The following is a 13514-nucleotide window of genomic DNA, read 5'->3' as shown; positions in this document are numbered from 1 at the left end:
GGTGCAGCTCCCTTGAGGAGCTCACACTCTGGCTTGAGGAGAGAGCATTCACACACTCAGCAGGAAAGATGAAATCCAGGTGAGTGACAGCCATGAGGGCTGCAGGACCTCAGAGGCAGGGGGGCCACTCGCCCTCCCGAGGTTTAAATAGGTCAGGGAAAGGCTCCGCCCCACTGACCCCACACCACAGCAAGTTTGGCACGAAGCAAGCTCTGCGGTTGCGGAGAGCCCCTCCCCCCAGGGCGTGCTGCTTGCCCAGGGCGTGCTGCTTGCCCAGGTTCCCGCCTCCTGCAGCCTCCGCACCCTGAATGTGGGGCGGCCTGCACACGGGGTCTGTAACTTGCCTCTGTGGACTCCTGTGTTTAAAAAGTGCCCGACAGTGTGAGCTATTTTTATTTGTAACTTTAAATGTTATTTTAAAAATTCTTTTATAGATTTGCCCAGTACTATTCAGATGTTAGGCAATGTTGGTTGCACTGAAGTCAGCCATTAACAGTTACTTGGAGGTAAGTCATTCACACAAACTGCTAAATAACTTTAGGACTGCCTATGGAGGGAAACAGAGCCCAAAGGAAAAAGAATCCTCACCCACTCCCTTCAGAGCTGGGAGGGGACCCGAAGCAGGACAGAGGGAGAGGCTTGGTTCAGAGGCTGCAGTTGGAGGGGAAGATAAGGGTGAGATGAGTGCAAAAGGGGAAAGGGAGAACAGGGTGTAGAAAATAAGTGTTACTCCAGTGTGTAAGTGTGTGTGAGGCTCATAAGAATTAGTGAATAGTCACCTGCATCAAGACTCATTGGAATTTGATTTAGGCAGAATCGTTCAATTTAGAGTTCAGGGTCTAACCAATTAGTGTGGAATTTACTGCCCTCTTCTGGAAAGAATGGGTAATTGACCTTTACTTTTTTAAAAAATGTTTTTATTGGTATTTTTATTTTATTTTATTTTTCCTGTTCTTTAATTAACTTATTTTGTTACCGATGTCTCTTCTTTTTCCCCTATTGAATCCCTCCTCTGGGTCCCGACCCGGCATTGTTGTCTGTGTCCATTGGTTATGCTTATATGCATAAGTTCTTTGGTTTATCTCTTCTCTGCCCCCCACCCCCTTCTCTGAGGTTTGTCAGTGGGAACCCTACTTCCATGTCTCTGAGTCTATTTTGTTCATCATCTTATTTTGTTCATTATATTCCACAAATAAGTGAGATCATGTGATACTTGTCTTTCTCTGACTGGCTTATTTCGCTTAGCATAATACTCTCCAGGTCCCTCCATGTCATCTCAAAGGATACGAGATAACCCTGGTAAACATATATGCACCAAATATAGGAGCACCATAATATTTTTTAAAACTTCTGGAGGACTTCAAGGGAGAGATCGACAGCAATACAATCATAGTGGGTGACCAGCACCTCACTGACACCAATGGACAGATCTTCTAGAAAAAAATTAACAAGGAAACAGATTCCTCAACTGGCAAACTAGATCAGCTGGACTTAACTGATGTTTACTGAACATTTCACCCGAAAGCTGCTGAATATCATTCTTCTCAAGTGCACAGGGGACATGCTCGAAGACAGACCTTTACTTCTGATTGTGCAAGTCAGTCCTACGCCTGGGAAATCTGAGGCCAGTTTCCAGTTCTCTCAATCCAGAGTTTGAAAGAAGTCTCGGGAAGAAGAAAAAATCAGGTTGGACTAGATATGAAGGTAACATAGCATATTTTTCAAATTATGCAGAAAGGTCCAACGGCCCATCCAAACGTTAGTAATACTTCCCTGCTACAGAAAAGAGCCCTGTATTAAGTTTTGTTCAGGAGCAGGTGTTTGAGATACTAGTTTACAGAGGAAAGAGCGTAGACTCTGGAGGCAGTCCAACCTAAGCTAAAATGCAAACTCTGCTGCTTTTTTATGTGAGAAAGTGACTGAGCTCAAGCTGATTATTTTGCCTCTTGGCCTTGATTTTCTCATCTGTAAAGTGGGGTACAGTAATGCTTAACCAGGGGGATGAAGTGAGATGCCATATTTCAGAGGACCAATAACTCATAGATTTCCCTTTAAGAAATTTAGTTAAGGGAATTATGAAATCCTATTGGGAAATATAAAGAGAGACCTGAGTAAATGGAGAACTAAATACGAAATTCAAAAACAGTCAAAAACAATGGATGGGGCTAGAGTTGGAACAGTGCTTGCCTTGGGGAAGGGGTGGGTGTTGAGGAGGGACAGGCTTCTGAGGTGAGGGCAGCATTCTGTATTTTCATCTGAGTGGTAGTTACATACACATGCATTTACCCAGCATGCACTCAAAATCAGTGCACTTTGCTGTATGTATACCACACACAATTTTTTAAAAGGAGAAAAGGGAAGAGAAAGCAGAAGTGAAGAGGGGAAGAAGCCCTGGACGGTTTGGCTCAGCGGTTAGAGCGTCAGCAGGCAGTCCAGAGAGACCAGGGTTGGGTTCCCGCTAAGGGCATGTACCTCGGTTGCTATTTGTCCCTGGCCCTGGTTAGGTCATGGGGATGTTTCTCCCTCCCTTCCACTCTTTCTGAACAAAAAAATGGAAAAATGTCCTCAGGTGAGGATTAAAAAAAAAAAGGCGGCGGGGGGGGGGCAGGGAGAATGAAAGAAAAGGGGAAAATGACTGAAAAACCTGTGGTGAGTTGGGGGTGGGGAAAATCTTAGAACTTGAGTCAAAACAGTGATCTAAGCATTTTAACTCTGCCCCACTCCTCATCCCCTCTGAGTGCTCCTTAAATGACCTGTATCAGTCCTGGAAACGGGGAAGAGACACCCTCAGGCAGAAAGTAGGAAGAATTTCTGCTGGTACCCATGTGACCAGAGAGAGTAAAGGTAGAACAGCCTGTGGTCCCAACAGGGGAAAGGAGCACCTGTGAGGAGAGCGAACGTGATTGCTGTTAGAAACCCCTTGGCTCAGAGGGGCAGGGGCTGGAGCCAAGGTGGACCAAAGGGCGGCCAGAGTGGGGCTGGATGGTAAGATTTGCTGCTCCCACAATTTCTGGAAAGTGTTCTGGACGCAGGTGTCCACACAGTGGTGATCCCCAATGTCATTGCTACCTCCACCCCCACCCCACAGCCTTGCATACCAGGCATACTGTGCATATCAAAACGAGCTCAGCGTGGCTCTGCCCCAGCTAACTTCTAACAAAATAGTCAAGCCAATTAGGGAAATAGGGCTCTTAGCCTCAAGGGACGCCAGACTCCAGTGAATGTGAACAATAAACTAGGCTTGCGGACCAAACTCTTCCGTACTTGTCTCAATTCTGGCTGTTTTCAATGTCTCTATAAGCAAATTTAAATTGAGTAATTCCCCCACACCCATATTCCTTTAAATGAGCAGGGAAGATTTGAATGGAGTCTCATATAAGCTCTAATAGCTACCCTATGAAAGGATTCAGAAGAAAATACTTGGGGGAAGTAGGTAACAGCCCCCGAGAGATAGCAACAACTTTTTGGAAATTGTTTGGATGAAGATGTTGGATAAAAATCTTTCGGGAAAACAAGGTTGCAGCTACAGTGCAGGTCTCTTCCTGCTCCTCACTCACCGCTGTTCATTGTCACTGAGGAACAAGGGGGTCGGAAGCCACACCACAGCCGTGGTTTTTAAAGATACTGAAAAGACACCCTTTGGAAAAAGAGGTGGCAAATCACTGAATTAGAGTTACTCTAACCAGCTGCAACATAGTCTTTGAGAAGGTATGTCCTGACTTGACTGGAAGTACAAAGGAAAAGAATCTCAAAGTAAAAGGACCAGTTCAGATGCCTACCAAGACTCAGAACCCATACAAGAAAAACTCCTGTGGTGGAGGTTCTAATACTTAAAATCTTTTTGAGATGAGGATCCACAAGTGACCCATTGACTTCCACAGTCCTTCTGAGATTCTGTTTTTTACCCCCCAACTTTATTTATTATCTTTATTGTTAAGAGTGTTAAGATATCCCCCATTTTTCCCTCATTGCCCCCCTTTTCCTGGTTCCTACCCCACCACAGGCCTTCAACACACTAGTATCTGTGTCTATGGATTATGCATATATGCATATAAATTCTTTGGTTAATCTCTTCCAAGCCCCCTCCACCCCCCAACCCCCCTGATAGCTCTCAGTCTGTTTGATGCTTTCATGCCTCTGGACCTACTTTGTTCGTTGGTTTATTTTGTTCATTAGATTCCACATATAAGTGAGAACATGTGACACTTGTTTTTCTCTGAACGGCTTATTTTGCTTAGCATAACACTCTCCAGGTCCCTCCATGCTGTCTCAAAAGGTAAGAAATCCTTTTTTACAGCTGCATAGTATTCCATTGTGTAAATGTACCACAGCTTTTTTATCCACTCATCTGATGGACACTTGGGCTATTTCCAGATCTTAGCTATTGCAAATTGTGCTGCTATGAACATAGTGATATAAGCTATGAACATAGCATATATTCTTTCTGATTGGTGTTCTGGATTCTTAGGATATATTCCTAGAAGTGGGATCACTGGGTCAAATAACAGTTCGATTTTTAATTTTTTGAGGAAACTCCATACTGTTTTTCATAGTGCCTGCACCAGTCCCCATTCCCACCAGTAGTGTACACTACTGGTATTCCCTTTTCTCCACCAGCCCTTGTTGTTTGTTGATTTATTGACTATAACCAATTTGGCAGGTGTGAGGAAATACCTCATTGCCATTTTAATTTGCATCTCTCTGATGATTAGTAAATTGGGGCACTTTTCATATGACTCTTGGCTGTCTGTATGTCCTCTTTGGAGAAGTGTCTATTCAGGTCCTCTGCCCATTTTTTAGTTAGATTGTCTTCCTTTTGTTGAGTTATGTGAGTTCTTTCTATATTTTGGAAATTAACTCCTTATCCAGTGTATCATTGGCAAATATGTTCTCCCATACAGTGAGTTCCCTTTGCATTTTGATGATGATTTCTTTTGCTGTGCAGATGCTTTATACTTTGATGTAGTCCCATTGGTTGTTGTTGTTTTTCCTTTGTTTCTCTTGCCCTAAGAGACATGAGATGTCTTAGATTTTGCTGCCTATGTTTTCTTTTAAGATTTTTATGGTTTCATAATTTATAATTAGGTCTTTTATCCATTTTGAGTTTATTCTTATGTATGTTGTAAGTTCATGGTCTAGTTTAATTTTTTTGCATGTACCTTTCCGATTCTACCAACACCATTTATTGAAGAGACTGTCTTTACTCCATTGTATGCTCTTGCCTTCATTGTCAAATATTAATTGAATGTAATGGCTAAGGTCAATTTCTGGGTTCTCTGTTCTGTTCCATTGATCTATATGCTTGTTCTTGTGCTAGTACCAGGCTTTTAATTACAATAGCTTTGTAGTAAAACCTGATATCTGGAATTGTGATCCCTCCAAGTTCTTCTTCTCAAGATTGCTGCGGCCATTTGGGGTCTTTTTGGCTTCATATACATTTTTGAATTATTTGTTCTAGATCTATGAAATATATTACTGGTATTTTAATAGGGATTGCATTGAATCTATAGATTGCTTTGGGTAGTATGGACATTTTAATGATGCTAATTCTTCCAATCCATAAACATAGAATATGCTTAAACTTGTTTGTATCTTCCTCTATTTCTTTTTTTCAATGTACTATAGTTTTCTCAGTACAGATCTTTTACCCCCTTGCTTAAGTTTATTCCAAGGTACCTTTTTTTGCTGTTATTGCAATGGTAAAGGAGATTTTTTTTTTTTAAGTTTTTCTTTCAGAGATTATTATTGGTGCATATATGTGCCATCAATTTCTGGATGTTAATTTTGTATCCTACTGCTTTACCAAATTCATTTATCAACTCTAGTAGTTTTTTTGTGAATTCTGTAGGGTTTTCTTTTAAAAAAAAAATTTTGGTATTAGAGAGAGAGGAAGAGAGAAGGAGAGATAGAAACATCGATGAGAGAGAACATTGATTCGCTGCCTCCTGCATGACCCCCATTGGGGATCGGGCCCGCAACCTGGGCATGTGCCCTGACCAGGAATCAAACCAGCAACCTCTTGTTGATGCTCAGCCACTGAGCCACATTGGCCAGGAGGTAGGGTTTTCTACATACAATATCATGTCACCTATTTCCTCCTTTCCAATTTTGATGCCTTTGATTTTTTTCTGGATAGCTATGGCTAATACTTCCAGTACTCTGTTGAATAAGAGTGGTGAAAGCCCCCTGGCTGGTTTGACTCAGCGGTTAGAGCTTTGGCCTGCAGTCCGGAGAGACCTGAGTTCAGTTCCCGCTAAGGGCATGTACCTCCGTTGCAGTTTGTCCCCAGCCCTGGTTGGTTGTGCAGTTGGCAGCCACTCAATGTGTCCCTTTCACATTGATGTTTCTCTCTCTTCCTCTCTCTCCCTCCCACTGTATAGGAACAAAAAATGGAAAAATGTCCTCCTGTGAGGATAAAGGAAAAAAAAAAAGAGTGGTGAAAGCGGACAGCCCTGTCTTTTTCCTATTCTTAAGGGAAATGCTTTTAGTTTTTTCCCATTGAGTATAATGTTGGCTTTAGGTTTGTCTTTATTATTTTGAGTTACAATTTCTGTATTCCCACTTGGCTGAGAGTTTTCAAAAATAGGATGCTAGATTTTGTCAAATGATTTTTCAGCATCTATTGATATGATCATATGATTTTTACCTTTCATTTTGCTAATGTGATGTATCACATTTATTGATTAGTGAATATTGTACCAGCCTTCCATCCCTGGAATAAATCCCACTTTGTCATGGTGTATGATCTTTTTAATGGATTGCTGGATCTGATTTGCTAATATTTTGTTGGATTTTTGCATATAGGTTCATCAGGGATACTGGCCTGTAATTTTCTTTCTTTGTGGTGTCTTTATCTGGTTTTGAAGTTAGGATAATAATGACCTCATAAAAAGAGCTTGAAAGTTTTCCTTCCTCTTGAACTTTTGGAATATTTTGAGGAGGATTGGTGTTAGTTCTTTTTTGAATGTTTGGTAAAACTCCCCTGTGAAGCCATTCATTCTAGGACTTTTGTTTGCTGGGAGTTTTTATATTATAGCTTCAATTTCATTAGTTGTTATTGGTATATTCAAGTTTACTGATTCTTCCTGATTGAGTTTTGAAAGATTGTATGTTTCTTGAAACTTGTCCATTTCTCACAGTTTGTCTAATTTGTTAGCATATAGTTGTTCATAGTTTTTCTTACAATCCTTTGTATTTCTATGGTGTCAGTTGTTAGTTCACCTCTTTCATTTCTGATTTTATTTATTTGGGTCCTCTCTTTGTTTCTTGATGAGTCTGGCTAAATGTTCATCAATCTTGTTTATCATTTCAAAGAACCAGCTCTTGGTTTCATTGACTTTTTTATATATTTTTTTTCAGTTTCTATGTCATTTATTTCTGCTCTGATCTTTATGATTCTCTTCCTTCTACTTACTCTGGGATTTTCTTGTTGTTCTCTTTCTAATTCTTCTAGTGTTAAGGTTAGATAGTTTGTTAGAGATTTTTCTGGTTTCTTGAGGTAGGCCTGTAATGCTATGAACTTCCCTCTCAGGACTGCTTTAGCTGTGTCCCATAGATATTTGGGTTATTGTGTGTTCATTTTTATTTGTTTCCAGGGAGTTTTCGATATCTTCCTTGATCTCATTGTTAACCCATTGATTGTTTAATAATATGCTATTTAGCTTCCATGTGTTTCAATGTTTTGGAGTGTTTTATTATAGTTGATTTCTAATTTTGTGCCACTGTGGTCCAAGAAGATGCTTGATAGGATTTCAGTCTTCTTGAACTTGTAGAGATTTGGTTTGTGTCCTAACATGCAGTCTATCTTTGAGAATGTCCTGTGTGAACTTGAGAAGAATGTATATTATGCAGCTTTGGGTTGAAATGTGCTGTCAATGTCAATTGAATCCATCTGATCTAGTGTGCCATTTAAGGTTGCTGTTTCCTTGTTGATTTTTTTTTGTCTGCAAGATCTATCCAGTAATGTCAGTAGGGTGTTAAAACCCCCTACTATGACTGTATTGCTGTTAACCTCTCTTTAAAGTCCTCCAACAGCTTTTTTAGATATTTAGGTGCTCCTATATATATATATGTTTACCAGGATTATATCCTCCTGTTGTATTGATACCTTCTTTGTCTCTTGTTATAGCCTTTGTTTTGAAGTCTATTTTATCAGATACAAGTATTGCTACCCTGCTCTTTTATCATTTCCATTTGCAAAGAAAAACTGTTTTCCATCCCTTTACTTTCATCCTGTGTAAGTCTTTTGTTCTGAGGTGTGTCTCTTGTAGATAGCATATATATGGGTCATGTTTTATTATCCACTCAGCTACCCTATGTCTCTTGATTGGAACATTTACTCCATTTACATTTAAGGTTATTATTGATGTGTACTTATTTATTGCCATTTTTATTCTTTTGTTATTGTTGCTAATCCTCACCCAAGAATATTTTTCCATAAATTTTTTTTTAAGGTAGAGTGGAAGGGGAGGGGGGCAGAGAAAGAAACATCACTGTGAGAGAGACACATCAGTTGGTTGCCTCTTGCATGACCCTGACTGGAGCTGGAGACCAAACCTGCAAACCAGGTATGTGCCTTTGACAGGGAATTGAACCCATGACCTTTCAGTCCACAGGCCAATGCTCTAACTGCTGAGTCAAACCGGCCAGGGTGTCATTTTTATTCTTTGTGTCAGTGTTCCTCTCTATATATTTCTTCTTCTTCTTACAGCAGTCCCTTTCACATTTCTGGCATTGCAAATTTGGTGGCAATAATACTTCTTTAGCCTTCTTTTGTGTGGGAAGTTCTTTATTTTACTTTCATTTTTGAATGATGGATAGAGTAGTCTTGGTTTTATATCCTTGCTTTTCATCACTTTAAATACTTTATGCCATTCCCTTCTGGCCTATAGTGTTTCTGTCTAGAAATCTTCTGACAGCCTTATGGGAGCTCCCTTGTAGGTCACTAACTGTCTCTCTTGTTGCCCTTAAGATTATTTCTTTACCTTTAACACTTGCCATTTTGTAGGTCACTAACTGTCTCTCTTGTTGCCCTTAAGATTATTTCTTTACCTTTAACACTTGCCATTTTGTAGGTCACTAACTGTCTCTCTTGCTGCCCTTAAGATTATTTCTTTACCTTTAACACTTGCCATTTTGTAGGTCACTAACTGTCTCTCTTGCTGCCCTTAAGATTATTTCTTTACCTTTAACACTTGCCATTTTAATTATGATGTGTCTTAGAGTGGGTCCTTTGGGGTTCATCTTGATTGGTACTCTCTGTGCTTTCTAAACTTGTGTGGCTTTTTCCTTCACCAGCTAAAGGAAGTTTTCTATCATTATTTCTGCAAAAGGGTTCTCTATCCCTTGCTCACTTTCTTCTCCCTCTGGTACCCTTATTATGTGGATGTTGTTCCATTTTGTTTGTCCCAAAGTTCCCTTAAACTGTCCTCATGCTTTTTAAGTATTTTTATTTTTGTTGCTCTGATTATTTTTAGTACCTTGTCTTCTAATTCATTTACTTGATCCTCTGCTTCATTGAGCCTACTTTTAATTTCTTCCACCATATTCTTGATGTCAAATATAGTATTCTTCATTTCTGCCTGGTTTTTATTCACAATTTCTATATCCTTTTTTCATGCAGATGTAGTTTCCACCAAGTTCCTTACAGTTACTATTTTCTTATAATTCTAAGTTCCTTGAGCATCTTTATAACCATTACTCTAAATTCTGTCTGCTAATTGCTATCTCCATCTCATTTAGGTCTTTATTCTAATGATTCCTCCTTTTCTTTAATTTGGAGGTTGTCTCATTTTAGTTGTCTCTTTGTGTTTGTATCTATTTATTAGATATACTTGCTGTGACTCCCAGTCTTCATAGGGTGGGCTTTTGTAGAAAATATCCTGTGGGACACAGTGGTATGGTTTTCTTGTACTACTGAGCTGGATTTTCTAGGCATGACCCTTTTGTGGTTTATTTGGGCTTTCCTGTTGTAATTGGGTCTTGATTGTTGTTGTCCCATTTGTGGGTGGTCTCTCCTCTCAGGCTGGCTAACTGTAAGGTTCAGCCACTACCACATCATATGAGCTGTTTGTACAGGTGCTGACAGAGCAAAACAAAACAAATAAACAGAACATATAAAAGATCCCAACAACAGTGAAAACAACCACAATTGAAAATGGAATTAGGAAAGGAAAAAGAGAACACAAATAATAATCAAAAAGGAGAGAGAAATATAATATTGCTAATAGTCAAATTGGCCTGGCTTGTGTGGCTCAGTGATTGAGCATCAGACCATGCACCAAGAGGTCACTGGTTCGATTCCTGGTCAGGGTACATGCCCAGGTTGTGGGCCGGCTCCCCAGTGGGGGACATGCAGGAGTTGGCCAATCAATGTTCTCCCTCATCAATGTTTCTATTGCTCTCTCCCTTTTCCTTCTTCTCTCTCTAAAATCAGTAAAATAAAAAATGAAGAGGATACTGGAAGAGAAAAGGGAGAAAGGGGCAGAAAAAAGATTCTGAAAGGAAAAAAAGGGAAAGCAAAAAATAAAGAGTAGAGAGTAGGAAGAAAAATGATAAGAAAAAAGAAGACAAGAAGACAGAGAAAGAATGAAGAAAAAAGTTATGCAAAGGTAAAAAGAAGAGAGAGAAAGGTAAAACAAAGGAAAGAATGGGAAAGTAAAAAGGGGGGCTAAGCATTTCCTCTTGGTCCCAGACAATAGCCTCTGAGGTTCTTACTCTTTGAATGCCTTCCTCTGAGCTTTTCTCCCTACCCCAACTGAGCTGTACCCAGCTCGGGTATCTGGGACTTCAAAGAGCTGATACAAACCCTTCCTGATGGAGGCGGTGTTCCCAGCCTGCAAGAGGGGTAGTGGTGCTCCCTCCCTACTTCCTGGGACTGGCTAGCTGAGGATCAGTCTCCCCACAATGCAGTCACAAAGCCCAACTCTCACACATTTTTCTCCTGAGGGATGCCACCCAAAAATAAAAACAAACAAATAACCTCTGCTTTGTGAGGACCTGGTGCCATTGTACCACAGGTCTAAGCAGAAAGGGTTACAAAGTCAGCCCAAGATAGGACTCCCATATCTCTGTACAGCTGGTCTCAGTAAAGCTGGGGCTGAGAATCCCAGCTCTGTTTGAGTTCCCAACTCACCTCAGTACGGGTCAAAATTCCCAACTCTGCTCAGTGGGGGTCAAAAAAAGTTCCCAACTCTCCCCAATGTGGGTCAAAAATCCCAGATCTGCCGTGCTGCCAGCTCCACAGGACGGAGCAGCCTGTGCAATCCGCAGGTGCGGGAAGGGGTTCCAACCTCGCACTGGAGATGGGAGAGTCCTTTCCCCCGTCCCCCGCCCCCCCGCCCCCCATCCCCACACCGCACTGTTTAGTAACCATCTGGGGCTCTGCACAATCCTTTCAGGAAAGAGAGGGTCCCTCTAAGTCACTGCTGGGCGCAGCCTTCAGGCCCCTTTCTATTCTGGAGCCACACACAGCGGTGAAGCCTTACCAGCAGTCAGAGCCCGATGAACCTCTCCTCCGGGGTTGCCAACATTGGGCACGTTCTCTCACTGGGAAGGTACGGACCCTGACTCCCAGGCACACTGAGTTCCCCTGTATCCCTCTACCAGATGCTGTGGGCTCTCCTTCCAGTCTCTGCTGTTCAGGGTTTGGGATCACTGTGTGGGGATTCAAACCCACATTCCCAAGGGGAGGGAGCTTTACAGCCAATATTACTGGGCCTTTCAGCCCAGCACCAGCTCCAGAGGGGCTCCCTTCCCATGACTCCCCTGCTCTTACCGGTCTCTACATTGTTTCTTCAGTGCTCCTTGGACAGAATATGTCCTATCAGCTACTGTTCTCTAGTTTTTCAAAGCTGACCATGCAGTACTTTGGCTGTAAATCCAGGCTGTGGCTGGGAGCAAGGCGTTCAGCTCCTGATACCCTGCAGCCATCTTGCCCCACTTCTGAGATTAAGCAGATTACTTCCACCAGCATTGAGCCAGGAGTTGAGGATGAAGTCACCATTGCAGATGCTTAAATTGGCCTTTTTAAATCAATTTGTTGTATGTGTTTTTTTTTTTAATTGATGAAAAAAATAGCAAAATGAGATGTCCAAATAGCAAAAGGAGATGCCAATAAAAATAAAGTCAATTTATATCACAGAACTACAGAAATAACTAGGAATTGAAGGTGGTACAAAATAAGGGGCTGAAAAAGGCAGACTGTTGGAGGGAAGAGGGATATATAAGGACACCTAGATCCCTTCCACCATACCCTGAAGTCAGCAAATAGCCTACCTGTCACTGGGGCAGAAGAGTTTATTCTGCAGAAAAATGTAACCAGAGAGACAAAACAAACAGCCCCTCAAAAAACCTGACGACACCGCACACGATGGAAGGCAGAGGAGATGTGCCAAGGAGCTCACAAAGGAGAAGGGAGCCAGACTGGCTGGGCCTGAGCCTGGAAGTTACACTTAACCAGGGTTAGGCCTGGAATTCACAGTTTTAGACACCCTAGGAGATGGCCAAATCCCCACCAAGGGATTAACATTCCCTACCCCACCCCCCCTTTCCCAAGGAGGGAGGAAGGACAGGCTTTCCAGCCTCCCACTGGTCTGTTCTCTGCAGACTGGGGCAGGGAGGAAGAACCAGTAAGGGGGAAATTCCTTTGCTGGGCATCTGCACAGTAGAAACCAAGATGGCAACCATAAAAGGGAGGCATCTGGGGAAAGAACTGGATTGGATAAGGGACACAAAACCCCAAAAGATGGAGGAAAGGGATTGTATAGGGAAAATGCCCAGCACAAACTCACAAAGAGCCAGGAAAGAGATTGCTTAGTTTGAAAGAAAACTGCCCTGGCTGGGTAGCTCAGCTGGTTAGAGCATCGTCCCCATACACCAAGGTTGCAGGTTTTGATCCCCACTCAGGGCACATACAGCATCAACCAATGAATGTGTAAATAAGTGGAACAACAACCCCCCCCTCTTCTCTTGCTCTAAAATCAATCAATAAAAAAACAAAACAACAACAAAGAAAACTTACCCTTCCCAATCCCGAGGTAATATAAAGCTTAACAAAAGCAGTCTCGGTAGCAAGCGTCCGCCCATTCATTTGCCTGTTCGTGCATGTTCTCTCTCTGCAGCTGCCCTGTGAGCCCAAGCTTGGGTGGGCTGCAAGTGGGGGCCTAGGTGTGCAAGTGAGGTGCCAGCCAGAGTGCAGCCGGGAACAGAGACTAAGCTAGCCAGATGGGGACGGACACTGAGTTGGACTAAGCTTTGTTAAGGACTAAACTGAACCATGGCAGCTTTGTATGCCCTGCTGATGCCAGGTAATGGCACAACATCTCTGGACTCTGGCCCTTCTTCTGGGCTTGGTGAAGACAAAGCTGGACTTCTTCCACAGCGGGACGGAGCCGAACCATCTGCGCGTGAGTGAGACACCGGACATCTGGGGACAGTCCTTTGTGTTTGCTCCAGCCTCACTCAATCTTACACGTCATCCATCCACGTGTGGGTCCCTGAAATGCTTGCTTGTG

General features: G+C 42.2%; 1 pseudogene; it reads left to right on the top strand.

Moving 5' to 3' along the window:
* Window positions 1-3485: 3485 nt before the first annotated feature.
* LOC118643813 lies at window positions 3486-12017 on the top strand (annotated as a pseudogene).
* Window positions 12018-13514: the final 1497 nt, after the last annotated feature.

Source organism: Molossus molossus, unplaced genomic scaffold (genome assembly GCF_014108415.1).
Source record: "Molossus molossus isolate mMolMol1 unplaced genomic scaffold, mMolMol1.p scaffold_m16_p_4, whole genome shotgun sequence".
Lineage (NCBI taxonomy): Eukaryota > Metazoa > Chordata > Mammalia > Chiroptera > Molossidae > Molossus > Molossus molossus.
Note: the sequence above shows the minus strand (reverse complement) of the source record. Positions and strands in the feature narration are given on the sequence as shown.